Here is a 14,585-nt window from a genome sequence, read left to right on the forward strand (position 1 = left end):
GAGACATGAGGGATGACAGCAAGACAGGAGTTCTGATCAAGCTGAAAATTTTTATTGTTCACACAGGGGTATTTATATGCTGGGGATGGGGAAGCTCTCTTATCAGCAGTTGCTGGATGTCTGTACAAGGTGAGATAACCGCAGGATGTTTCAGGAAGACAGATGGCAGGATGTCTCCCAGGCAGGATGTCTCCCAGGGGGCTGTTTCTTGTAAATGTCAGGCTATTCTTTGAAGGAGAATTTCCTTCTAGCCCCTGACAGAGGAGAAGAAAGGATTTTCTAAATTCCAAAATGTTCCTTTTACTTCTCATAAGAAATGCTTTGAATTGTGAGCCCTATGAAGAGAGAGTCCTTAGGGAAGGTGCCCACCCAAAATAAAGCCCCCACACTGCCAGACAAGAGTAGAAAGAAGGCAACTGGTCAAAGATCCAAGTGTTTTAGCTTCCTGCCCAGACCTCAAACCCTGAAGGGGTAATATGCATAAATTAATAATTTGGGTAAAATCCCATAAATGTAGGCTTGGCGCTCTCTTGGGAAAAGTCATGTCCTCAGGGAGAGAAGCACCAAGTTCCAAGTGTCAGTGTCTCCAGCGGTTGTTAAGAAATGCTTGAGGAGGGGCTTAGGTAGGGGCAGGGGCAGTGGTCTGGCTCCCTAATCTTCCTAGACCCCCTCGGGGTATGGAAGGAACAGAGTCTAAGTTCCTTCTGGGAGTGTAGAAATAGCTGAGCTGAGACACAGGGGCCTGCCTGGAGCTGCCATGGAGAGGGATGAGGTGGACAGAAGCTGTGGGGTGGTCAGCCTGAGTCAGGGTCCTGTCCTGACCTGGACAGCATGGGTGTTAAACAATGATCCCACCAGCTGTGGCTTCAGCTTTGGTATAAACAGGAACCCAAAGGACAGGCCAAGGAAACCCCAAAAGAATCCAAGTAGATGCTGACTATAATCCCACTCAATCACTTATTGACTGAGAATAAAATCAAAATAATTCAGAACAAAGAAAATGACATTTACTTAGGGCTAATTAGAATTTCAATCAGGGAAAACAGACAATCTTAAAAATGTGCTCCAAGTGCATTCTACTGTCATGTATAACTAATTAAAACAAATAAGAGTTAAAAAAAAAAACAAAAAAAAAAAAACACTCCAGTAAGAACTAGAGCAAAAACAAACAGAAAATGTGCTCCAAGCATGGTGCAGTAGCACAATCTCAGCAGCTCCAGAGGCTGAGGCAGGAGGACCACGAGTTCAAAGCCAGCTCAGCAACTTAGTAAGGCCCTGAGCAACTCAGGGAGAACCTGTTGCTAAATAAAATATTTTAAAAGGACTGGGGGATATGGCTCAGTGGTCAAGTGCCCCTGGGTTCAATTCCCAGTTCCAAAAAAAATCTCTAAGCTGGGTACTGTGGTACACACTACACACCTATAATTCCAGGGACTCAGGAGACTGAGGCAGGAGGTTTGCAAGTTCAAGCCCAGCCTGGGTAATTTAGCAATTCTGTCTTAAAATTAAAAAAAAAAAAAAAAAAAAAAAAAAAGAAAGGACCAGGGATGTGGCTCAGTGGTAAATTATCCCTAGGTTCAATCCACAGTACCACAAAACACAAGAAGAAAAACAAACAAACAAAAAGTACTCTAAGGCTTTACAAAATGAATTTATAGCTTTTGGCTACAAGGGGGTTGGAAATTACATCACTTATTAGTCAGGAATTACAATTAGTATTGGCAAAAGTTAAGCTGTTTTATAAGAATGGAGTTGGGTATAGTCTCAGTCTCTGTCTGTTGAACCTAAGGTCAGTAGAGGTTAACAGTGTTTCAGGAAACTGCTGGTTTGGCTCATTCTAGAAGTCAGCTTACAGGAAAGGACAGGGTAGAGAATGTCCGCAGCTCAGTGCAAAGGCTCATCTGTGGACCTGAGATCTGATTAACAATGGCCTCTTGACTCCATTTTAAGTGCCCTGAACCAATGCTACTCCTCTTGAGTTTTTTCCTTGACACCTCCAAGGCCACTGGGGCTCTGCCCTATGCTTAGCTGCCATTTTGGCTACAAGGATGTGGGTGGGAAGAACTCTGAAATAAGTATTTCCTAAAAGAAGCTGAGTTTACCCAAAGCCAAAACTGAAATTTGTTTGGGTGAGGTAGCAAATTTTCATTTTCTGAACCTATTAGAATCTCCTTACACAATTATCACAAGTTATTAAAAAGACAGAGGGAGGAAGGGTGGCGGGGGGGAAGAGAAAAGAATCTAAATGAGATATCCAGGAAAAAAAATCACAGAGGAAGCATTCTTTTAGATTTGGAAGATACGTTGATGTTTTACTGATTATCACTAACACCATTTTGCAGTATTCTGGGCTGTTTAAAGGTAGAATACCATCATTTGTACTGTTATGAGATGCTACTCCAGAGGTCATCTGACGCCTGCATTCTGCCTTTTGAGCTATCTTTAACCTCTCCCCATTTCCGTTCCTTCCCCCTGCCCAGACCTCTCACCACCATCTGTCCAATACTCTCTTCATCTCTCAGCTCCTACAACTGAAACCAAGGAGGAAACCTGAGAGAACCTTCTAGCTTCAGTTGCTTTCTGTCATTCCAGTTTTTGAGATCTTATGGCTAAGCGGCATACTCCCATTAGTTATGCTATAGACAGTATCTCTGACATGTGGGTTATGATGGTAACAGTTGACAAATTGTTTTTTTCAGAACTTGAAGCCTCTTTTGTCTATCGTAAGCCAGTTGAAATCAACAATCTTTTATCTGGGCTTGCCCAAGTGTCAGATGGTGACCTTTGACCTTGCAGGGCCAAAACTCTAACATGTTCATTTTCTGAACATGTGTCCTATGAAGAGCAATCAAGTTTGATTACACATGCATGGATAACCAACTATTTCACTCCCTTACCTCCAATCACCTTTCCCCAGGCCTCAGACCACTCTGCTTATTTATTCCATAAATATCCTTCAACCCTGTCCTTCTGAGAGGTAGACTCCTATCTCCTTGTGTTTGGCACCCTGGGCATAAACTCTTTTCTGAAAAATGTGTCGTTTCAGTGATGAGCTTACTGTGACAGAGCAGGTATAACAGGCCTGGTTTGCTGACACAACTCCCCTGTCTCCTCCCATATCCTACTGCCAGCTATTACTCACAAAAAGCTGAGCCCCATAGCCCTCCAAGGCAGGTAGAGGCTCCCACAAAGCATGGGAAAAGTTAGGCACCTCTCAGAAGCCCATTACAGCACAGAGGAGCAACATAGATGCAATAGACCACAAAGGCCCACTCCTGGAAGCTTTGAATAGCATGGAGGGGACCAGCTCCATCAGAGGGTGCCCTTCAGAGGATACTAGGAGAAGAAGGCACTGAAATCAGAGGTGTTCCAGCCAGCCTGCTGCAACATAAGGCCCTAGAAACCTTTCTTTCAGCATTTAAAATATGAAATCCAGACTGGGAATGTAGCTCAGTGGTAGCAGTCCTGACTAGCATGTGCAAGGCCCTGAGTTCAATCTCTAGCATCACAATAAAATATATATATATATGGAATAAGAATCTTCACATCTTTTTAAAAATTTTTTCTTAGTTGTAGATGGACACAATACCTTTGTTTATTTATTTCATTTGTATGTATTGCTGAGAATCAAACCCAGGGCCTCACACGTGCTGTACTGCTGAGCTACAACCCCAGCCCCAGAATCTTTATATCTTGAGGCCACTATCAAGATGTAAAGATCCTCTTCTATTATAATAATCATGTACACTCTAGTTAAATACTTTCTGAATACCTGAACTATAAACATGACAGTTTTGAATATATTGCCTGAAGAGAATATGTTCTCTGTATATGATGAATCTAAAGATGAAGACAGTAAATGTTTTCTTTAAAAACAAAAAAAGTAAAACCCTAGCTAGATCTTAAAAGATTACAACCACTACAAAAATATATTAAACACATTTTATGAAGATGCCATCAATATTGGACATGGATCACAAGAAAGGAGTTTTGGAGTTGAAATCTGTGGTTCTAGTAGGGGTGCTGTAGAAGCAGCCCTTTTCCATATACCTTGAAAACTATGCGACTAGCATGGGCTCTTGGGAACACCTTGCTATTGAAGACTTTGCAAGATCTCTTCTTGTTATTCCTAATACACTGGCAGTTAATGCTACCCAAGACTACACAGATCTAGTTGCAAAGTTAAGAGTTTTTCATAATGAGGCTCAAGTTAATCCAGAACGTAAAAATCTAAAATGGATTGGTCTTGATTTGATCAATGGTAAACCTCAAGAAAATAAGCAAGCTGGAATGTTTGACCCAACTATAGTTAAGGTGAAGAGCTTGAAATTTGCAACAGAAGCTGCAATTACCATTCTTTGGATTGATGACCTTATTAAATTATACCCAGAAAATAAAGATGATAAACATGGAGATTATGAAGATGCTCTTCACTCTGGGGCCCTTGATGACTGATATGATCTCCCTTTTATTTATAACAATGTTAGATGCAATATCCTGTACCTTGAGTATTATACATTAAAGTACAGCATGCTATCAACTTTTTAAAAAGATGCCATCAATAATTAAATAAGGAGTAGTATTATTAGGATATGAAGGACCCAGAAAAAAGTTAGAAGCTTGAAAGTTTGAATTTTGAAAATTTTAAGTCAGCTTCAACTAGCCCTTTACCATTTTCCTTGCTCAAATAGATTCAGAGGGATCTTTTCTAGCTGGAATTATTGGCTCTTGGCTTCAAAGTAATATCTTTGAAACACTTGATGTCTTAAGATCATACTTTTCTGAATATTAAATAGTATTAATATCATTTGAACCCAGCAGTCTCATCACATTCACCTTGACACCTGTCAGTGGTGAGGCACCTGCAATTAGGCTGCTGTATGGCCTATACCCCAGCTTCTCCTGGTCTTCATAAAGTGGAGTAGAGGAGTGAGACAACCCCCCTTTGTCAGAATGAGCAATATAATGAATGAGCAGAATGAGTTTTCTCTTCACCAATATAAAATCTGCTGACCTTGGAGAGGCTCAAAATGATTGGGGGATCCAAGGGACTGGGGAATGAGAAACAGTGGGATTAGCAAAAGAGACTTGCTCAAGTGAAAAGATGCATCTGTGAAAGAGCCAAGAATTCAGACCAGGCTCACACACCCATACACACACACACACACACACACACACACACACACACCACACACACACACTCACTCACTCACATTCACTCATACACCAGTTAGCTGTCAGGAGCAATGAGCCATATTTGCATAGGGTGGCAGTTCAAAGAGATGACTGTAAATTATTAGGGAGGAACCTACACAGAATCACCAGCTGGAGCTGAGCCAGGATGGGTCCATCACAATATGGCCATCAGGAAACTGGTCAGAGAAACATACCTTACAGATGGAATGCGGTGTGAAAGAGGCCAGACTCAGAAGAGCACATACTGCCTGTTTCCATGTTTGTAAGTAGTAGAACGGACTATATCAATCTATGGTAATAAAAGTTAAAATTGTGGCTACCTTTGGGTGGGGGTATTTTCTGGAAGGAGGCACAAGGGAAACTTCATTCATGATGAAAATGTTCTAAATCTTGATTGGGGATGGTGGTTAGTCAGATAAAAATATATGTAAACAGTCATCCAGTCATATATATATGATCTTGTATTTTATCTAATATTTATGCTCAATAGAAAAAAAGTTAAAACTGCAGTCAAGGGCAGGGTGGAGGCAGAGAGCTAAAAAGCAAGCTGAGCTGTGGTTCAAACCCGAGAAAGACTCTGGCATCTTGAAAGGTGCAGAAGCCAGGAGAAAACTTAAAAAAAAAAAACAAAAAAAAAATGTATAATTGATATCTTTACAGGGATAAAAAGATGATGCGTTTATGCAAAAAAGGGGAAATGCTATGAAATGGAATGTTCTAAGAATATAAAGAGTCCTTGTATATTAAAGATATGATGGCAGAAGAAAATAAAATTGATAGAAGAATTCAGGGATAAAGGTGATAAAATCTCCCCAGAAAAGCAAAATGAAAACCTCCCATGGAAATGGGAGGTTTAAGATAAGAAGTCTCAGAGGAGCATGTCAGGAAGTTCAATGTCTTTCTGTTAGGAATAACAGGGCTGGATAATAGAGGAAACAATTAGAGAAAATTATTGAAGAACTAATATAAGAAAATATTGCAGAACCACAAGAACCTCCAGGTTAAAAGGGTTTGCTGAGTACACAGAACACTAAACAAACAAAAAAAAAAGAGACCCAAACCAAAGCACATTATGAAATTTCAGAGACCCGGAAATAAAAATAACAGAAAGACAAAGGTCACATAAAAAGGGCTGGAATATCATAATGAGACTGAACTTACAGGCAGCAATAACGGAGCTTAGAAGACCACATAGAAATGTTCTGATGGAAAATTATTTCCAGTTTTATTCCCAGTCAAAAATTAGAATAGAGGCTCGGCACGGTGGCGCATGCCCATAATCCCAGTGGCTCAAGAGGCTGAGGCAGCAGGATCTCGAGTTCAAAGCCAGCCTCAGCAACTTAGTGAAGTCTTAAGCAACTCACTGAAACCCTGTCTCTAAATAAAATATTTAAAAGGGTTGGAGATGTGGCTCAGTGGTTAAGTGCCTCTGATTTCAATCCCTGGTACCAAAAAAAAAAAAAAAAAAAATGAGAGTAGAGCCAGGCATGGTGGCATACCCTATAATCCTAGCAACTCAGGAGGCTGAGGCAGGAGAATTGCAAAATAATAAAAAGGACTAGGGATGTAGCTCAAAAGTAGAACACCCGTAGGTTCAATACCCAGAACCACCAAAAAAAAAAAAAAAAAAGAGTAGAATGCATATTGCAGAAATGTTACCAGAGCAGTGTATTCTAAACTTTAAAGTGCTATAATCACCCAGGGAACTTGTTAATTGTGATTCAGTGGGTCTGGAGTGGCATTTCTGACAAGCTCTCAGGTGATGTCATTGTTGCTGGTCCCTAGAGTACATTTTTTAAAGTGAGGTACTAAAGGACGTGTTCCCCCCAACAAGACAATGAGCCATGGAAGAGGAAGGAATAGGATGTGGGAAACAGGATGCAACATAAAAGCAATAGCCGGGATGATGATGAAGGAAATTCTAGGATAAACGGAAAGCAGTCTATCATGGGACATAAAGGAATACCAAAAGAAGAAGGAAGGCAGGGCACAGTGGCACAGGTCTGTAATTCCAGCAACTTGGGAAGTAGAGGCAGGAGGATTCCAAGTTTGAGGCTAGCTTCAGCAACTTAGTAAGGCTCTAAGCAACTTAGTGAGATTCTGTCTCAAAATAAAAAATAAAAAGGACTGTGGATGTAGCTAAGTGGTAAAGCGACCCTGGGTTCAAAAAAAACAAAGAGAAGGAAGTTGAAGAAGAAAAAACCGGGGCTGTGGTTGTGGCTCAGTGGTAGAGTGCTCGTCTAACATGTATGAGGCAGTGGGTTCTATCCTCAGCACCACATAAAAACATAAATAAACAAAATAAAGGTATTGTGTCCATCTACACTAAAAATTTTTTTTTTAAAAAAGAAGAAGAAAAAACGAATTAAGCTGATTACCTGATATGTCAAGAGAAAATTTACACTGCTGGTGGAGAGTTTGAGGGCAAATTAGTGATAGTAACATAGAAAACTAAGCAAATAAAAGTGAGTAACCATTAAGCTCAAGGAAATCTAAAGAGTAAAAGGATCCCCAGGATATATAAAGAACTCAAAAAACTTAACAGCAAAAAAGCCAATCAATAAATGGGAAAGGATGGGGCTGGGGCTGGGGCTCAGCGGTAGCATACTTGCCTGGCATGTATGAGGCACTGGGTTCAATTCTCAGCACTGCATATAAATAAATAAAATAAAAGTCATTCAAAAACTAAAATAAAATGGGCAAAGGAACTGAACAGACACTTCCAAGAAGAAGAAATACGACTGGTCAACAAATATATGAAAAAATGTTGAACATCACTAGCAATTAGAGAAATGCAAATTGAAACTACACTGAGATTTCATCTCACTCCAGTCAGAATGGCAGTTATCAAGAATACAAGTAACAATAATGTTGTGAGGATATGGAGGAAAAGGTACACTTGTATATTGCTGTTGGAACTGCAAATTGGTGCAACGACTCTGGAAAGCAGTATAGAAATTCCTCAGAAAACTTGGAATGGAACCACCATTTGACCCAGCTATCCCACTTTTCAGTGTATACACAGAGGACTTATAATCAGCATACTACATTGACTCAGCCTCATCAACCAATTCACAACAGCTAAGCTATGCAGCCAACCTAGGTACCCTTCAACAGATGAATGGATAAAGACAATATGGTATACATATACTATGGAATATTACTCAGCCATAAAGAAGCATGACATTATGGCAATTGCAGGTAAATGGATGGCACTGAAAACAATCATGCTAAGTGAAATAATACAATCCTCAAAAAACAAAGGCCGAATGTTCTCTCTGATACAGATGGGAGGGGGTGGAAGGGAATGGGGGAAAGGGGGACGAGAATGGGAAAGACAATAGAATGAATCTGAAATAATTTTCATATATGACTATACGACCAGTGTAACTCCATATCATGTACAATCACAAAAATGGGAAGTTATACTTCATGTATGTATGATATGTGAAAATACATTCTGCTGTCATATATAACTAAAAACTACTGAATAAATAAAATAAAGAATAAAAGGGCTGGGGATGTAAATCTGTGGTAGACCTTTTGCCTAGGAAGCATGATGCTCTGGGTTCAATTCCAAGCATCACAAAAATAGATAGATAGATACATAGATAGATAGATAGATAGATAAATTAAATACAATTATATAATCACAATAACATAAACAACAAATATTGACCAAAATTATAACAATATTGGGTAGTAGAGAAAGGATAGGGTACAAGAACTGTGAAATAATTAAGAAATAATACTATAAGCATGTTATTTATAAATATGGAAATAAATACCTAAAGAAATAACTAAAAGAGTTCAATGCAATTACTGCTAAGTGAATAGGTGTGGGCAGGGAACAAATGTTTTATCATTTTAAGAATTATAAAACTATTTGATTTTTTCAAAAATAAGAACAGCTGGACATTTTGGCACATGCCTGTAATCCTAGAGACTCTGGAGGCTGAGGCAGGAGGATCGCAAGTTTGAGGACAGTCTGGGCAACTCAGTGAGACCTTGTCTCAAAATTAAAAACAAAAAGGGCTGGAGATATTGCTCAGTGGTAGAGCACTAATGGATTCAATCCCTGGTATCATATATAGACACAGAAAAGGTGCCTTGATCAGAATAAAATTAAAATTTCAAAGAACATTATTTGAAAATGTGGATGCTTTTGTCATTAATAATAAATCATAACTCACATCACAACTCATTGCCACCCTAGAGTTTCAGGACCCACTGCTGCAAAACACAGCTCAGAGGCAGTTCATTTCCGGAAGACATTCAGTTCCAGGAGAGGCCATAGGGACAGGAAATATTTGGAATACACTAATAACAAGTGCTAGAGATGGTTTTGAAACTTCCTGACATCAATCGAGACATTCAGCAGGTTCCTGAATGAGGTAATACCATGTTGTGCCTATTATTTCTCATACTTTATCCTTCCTAGACTTATTTCATAAGTAGCAGCAATATTTATCCCATTACCCAATGGATTAGTCAGGACTTTTGCAAGTAGCAAAAGTCAAACTGGCTTAAGCAGAAAAGAAATACATGGGGAGCCAGGTATGGTTTGAAGCTTAAATGTCCTCCCAAAAGTCTTGGTTCCCAGTGTAGCAGTGTTCATAGGTAAGGCTTTGGGGCAATTAGATCACAAGGGCTCTGACCTCATCAATGGGTTGATTCATTGATGGATTCATATCATAATGGGCTTGGGGAGAGGGACTTTATATAAAAGTGCCCTGCCCCCCTCCCACTTCTTCCTGGCCACCACAAGGTAAGCAGCTTTCTTGCATCATGTCTTTTGCTACAGTGTTCTGCCTCACAGGCCCAAACAATAGAACCAAGTGATCATGAACGGAAGCTCTGAAACTGTAAGCCAAAATAAATCTTTCCTCCTTTTAAGTTGTTTATCTCAGAGTTTTTTGGGGGGGATGGGGGGGTGGGGGGGTACCAGGGACTGAACTCCGGGGCATTTGATCACTGAGCCCCATCCCCAGCCTTATTTTGTATTTTATTCAGGGTCTCACTGAATTGCTTAGTGCCTCACTTTTTCTGAGGCTGGCTTTGAACTCAGCCTCCGAAGCCTCTGGATTACAGGAGTACACCATTGTGCCTGGCTATCTCAGATATTTTGTCACAGTGATATAAAGTTGACTAACACAGCCTGGGAAAAGCCTAGGTTCAGATGTGTGGCATGAACGAGACATTTAAATTGCCTAAAGAATGAAGATAATGAGATATGGGGCTGTAGCTCAGTGGCTGACTGTTTTCCTAGCATGTGTGAGGCACTGGGTTCAATCCTTGGCACCACATAAAAATAAACAAATAAAATAAAGGAATTCTGTCCATCTACAGCTACAAAATTTTTTTTTAAATAAGAATGAAGATGATGATAGTATTGTGAATATGAAATGAATTAACATTGTCAAGTATTTATAATAGTGCCTGATCTGAAGCTAATACCCAAAAGTCTTAGCTATCATTATTATAAGCTATTATTCAGGAATTGCAACAAATCTGGAGGACAAAATCAATTCATGCTGTAAAAATTGCAGTTTAACTGCAGAACACAGAAAATAAAGAAAAATATTAAAAGCCCTCAGGAAGGAGAGATAAGTTGCCTACAACAGATTAGTAATTAGGCAGGAGCAGGCTTCTCAAACACAATAATAGAAGCCAGTCTGGGTCCATTCCCAGAGGGAGTTTAATATATAGGGGAAATTCAATATAAAGAATTATGGACCGTATCATAAGAATAACCATAAGATATAAAGAAACTTCATATGGAAATAAAACCATGGCATTTGCAGGTAAATGGATGGCATTGTAGAAGATAATGCTATGTGAATCTAGCCAATCCCAAAAAACCAAATGCCAAATGTTTTCTCTGATATAAGGAGGTTGATTCATAGTGGGTTAGGGAGGGGGAGCATGGGAGGAATAGATGAATTCTAGATAGGGCAGAGGGGTGGAAGGGAAAAGGAAGGGGCAGGGGATTAGCAAGGATGGTGGAATGTGTGAGACATCATTATCCAAAGTACATGTATGAAGACACAAAGTGGTGTCAACATACTTTATATACAACCAGAGATTTGAAAAATTGTGCTGTATATGTGCAATAAGAATTGTAATGCATTCCGCTGTCATTTATTTTTTAAAAAACAATTTTTAAAAAAGAAACTTCATATGGAAACCTGAGCTGAGAAATTGTACTCAAGGAAAGACTATTGGATAGGATTCAGATGGAGCAGGTAGGTTTAACCCACTGTTCAGGCCACAGCTGATCTGGAGTTTCTGGGAAAGCAATAGGCCGTGCTCTGGAGTTTAGACAAGGGAGCAGGTGATCAGAAGCTAGTGGCACAGGTGGCATGCATGTGCAGTGGGAATCTGAGCTCTATTGGGGCAGGCCCACAGAGTGCTGGGTGAGGACTCTGATATACCCCTGAAGAGGCTTGTAGAAAAATGATTACCAGGCTTAGGCTGCAAAGACCGCACATGGGCTTGCAATCTGGATGGCTTCCCCTAGATGTTCTCTCCCTGCACCTAGTCCCCAGCCCTCTCAAATGGCAGGAGAGTCTCTCCCTCCAGCAGCAATCTCCACCACCCTCAACATAAAGGAGGGTTACTTAGAGCAACCCACTGTTCACAAGGCACCTGTAAGAAGAAGCATCCGGAGCCAAGAGGCAACACACTGAGATTTGAGAGCGTTCGAAATTTCTGGAACCACAGCCCTATCCTTGCCACCATTACGCACTTAGCCTCAGGCCAGCTTTTGGTTTTCCCATTTGATACATCACAGACTCATGTTTCTATTTGCATTCTCTTCTCCATTCCCACTTTGCTGTCTCTCCTGATCCCTCTCTAGGACTTCCTCTCCAGGGGCTTTCCATGTCTTCATTCACAACTCTAGCTCCTCCTTTATTACTCATCTTCTAACACATGCACACTCACAATCAAGAATACACACAAGTTCCAACCTGCCCATCATATTGAGCCCAAACTCTCCCACCAGACTTGCAGTGTTTCCATTGTCTAATGTGCTAGGCACAGTCAAGAACATCCTGCCACTTCCACAACCATGGACAACCTCCTCCTCATGTGCCTTCAAGGCCTGTACATTTTACCTACCTTACTCTTACCCGGACAGCCTTTTACCTGTCTGAACAAAAATTAGCTCTTTGAGAATTTTAGGCAACATGCCTACAGCAGTTCTTGCTCAAAGGAAAACAGATCCAGAGATGGGTGGTGAAAGTAGGTATCTAGGCCTGGGTGCACAGGGCTTCTTCTTCTTCTTCTTCTTTTTTTTTTTTTTTTTTGTACTTATAGACGGACAGCATTCCTTTATTTTATGGTGCTGAGGCTTGAACCTCACACGTGCTAAGCAAGCACCCTACCACTGAACTACAATCCCAGCCTGGTGTACAGGGCTTCTACTCCTACTGAACATAAAACCCTGCAGAAGCATCAGAGGGACCTCTAGCCAGTGGGGTGAGGGAGGGCGGGAGTTCATGTGAAGACCACAGCCTCACTGATGTGGGTCCCTGCATGTATATCAAGAGTTATGGCTGAGGGCCAGGTGCTGTGGTGCATGCCCCAAATCCCAGCGACATGGGAGGCTGAGGCAGGATGATCGTGAGTTCAAAGCCAGCCTCAGCAATTTAGTGAGGGCCTGAATAACTTAGTGAAACCCTGTCTCAAAATAAAAAATAAAAAGGGCTGGGGATGCAGCTCAGTAGTTAGTGCCTCTGGGTTCAATCCCTGGTATTAATATATATATATATATGGCTAAGGATTTTGGTCACCTGAGACAAGGGTTTGGAGATTGACTACAACATAACACAAGATACTTCTGGGACAATGGAAATGTTCCATATCTTGACTGTAGCAGGTAGGTACATGTCTATATAAATTTGTCAAAATTTACTAACTACTAACTTATAAAGGATGTAGGCTATTCTATATAAATTATGTGTCAAGAAATTGACAAGAGAAATCATCAGAATTAGAAATAGAACATATAACCTTCAAGGGAAGATAGTGGGAAAAAGACAACTGAAGCAGTGCTACAGTTTGGATATAGTTTGAGGGTATCCCTAAAACTTCATGTGTTGGGCCAGGTACAAAGGTACATGCCTATGATCCTAGTGACACAGGAGGCTGAGGCAGAAGGATCTAAGTTTGAGACCCTCAGCAACTTACTGAGAGACCCTGTCTCAAAAAAAAAAAAAAGAAAGAAAGTCTAGCTTTATATAGCTTCCCCTTACCATTCACATCAGGCCAGTCAAGGCAAGGGACATAGTCAGGACTCTAATCACTCTCCTCCCAGCTGGAAGCCAGAACTAGGGTATTCTTCCCAAACTTAGGGCAGGTGAGGCTGCCCAGCATAGATGTCCTGATTCAAAGAGGACATCTCAGGTCTCAAAGAGCAGATTTGTGTGTGTGCATATGCAGGGGACAGAAGGAGGAAGTATTCAAGTGAGTATAAAGGGGCCCACTTCAGGGGCCCAAGTGGTTCAGCACCTGGGCAGGGCAGGGTGAGAAGATAAGGCTGCCAAGGCAGACCAAAGGGAGACAGCCTGGTCAGGACCTTCAGGGTCTGAAATTTGCATATACCAGAGAGGCTTTCAAATTTGGAGGAAATGAGAAAGAGGGAGAGAGAGAAACAGATTTGTCCAGGTCATCAGATGAATCTATAAGAGAGGCAGGAAGGAGCCTAGGGTTCCTTCAACTCAACCCTTGCCAATGGACAGGTGCTCACTTGCCCCACCTATTCCAGGAGTAAGCACACACCCTGCAACACACGCAGGCACATATTCACCCCACCTTTGGTAAACAGATGCCCCCTCTAGATACACCCATTTAGTTCCTAGGAAAGGAAGGGTAGACTGTGTTTGCCTGAGGTGGCAGCTGTACACATGACCAAGAAATGTGGCCCAAGTTGAAGAGTGGAACATTGTGCACATCAAACTGCTGGAGCCTGGCCAGTTTGGGCCATCATACCACTGCTTCAGCAGTCTGAACAGAGAAAGATGGTGATCTGTGAGGAGGTACAAGGGAGGCCAGGAGGCAAAGGAGAGTTAGCAGGTGAACTTGGAGTCAGTGACACAAGCTGGTGACTCATGGGCTCCTCTTTATTCTTGACAGCACTGTATCCAGGAGCTTGGAGTAGGTTGGGGACCAGAGCCACTTTGCAGGAAGTGTGGGTAACTTTATCTCTGCTTTAAGTCCCAGTGTAAGAAGCAGAACCTGCATATAAGTGCTCACAACTCCCACCCTAGAAAGTAGAAGTGAGTGCCTGGACCCTCTGAGTCCTGGGCTGTGGGTAGGCCTTGTGGCAAGACTGGCCTAGTTCTTTCCACGCCACTCTGAGAAACAAGCACTGCTCTCTTTGCTCT

General features: G+C 41.2%; 1 pseudogene; it reads left to right on the forward strand.

Annotated features, from left to right (window-relative positions):
• The first annotated feature begins 4,071 nt into the window (after positions 1-4,071).
• On the forward strand, positions 4,072-4,455 carry LOC143394746 (T-complex protein 1 subunit alpha pseudogene; annotated as a pseudogene).
• The last annotated feature ends 10,130 nt before the right edge of the window (positions 4,456-14,585 follow it).

The sequence above is a fragment of the Callospermophilus lateralis genome, chromosome 3 (assembly GCF_048772815.1).
Source record: "Callospermophilus lateralis isolate mCalLat2 chromosome 3, mCalLat2.hap1, whole genome shotgun sequence".
Classification (NCBI taxonomy): domain Eukaryota; kingdom Metazoa; phylum Chordata; class Mammalia; order Rodentia; family Sciuridae; genus Callospermophilus; species Callospermophilus lateralis.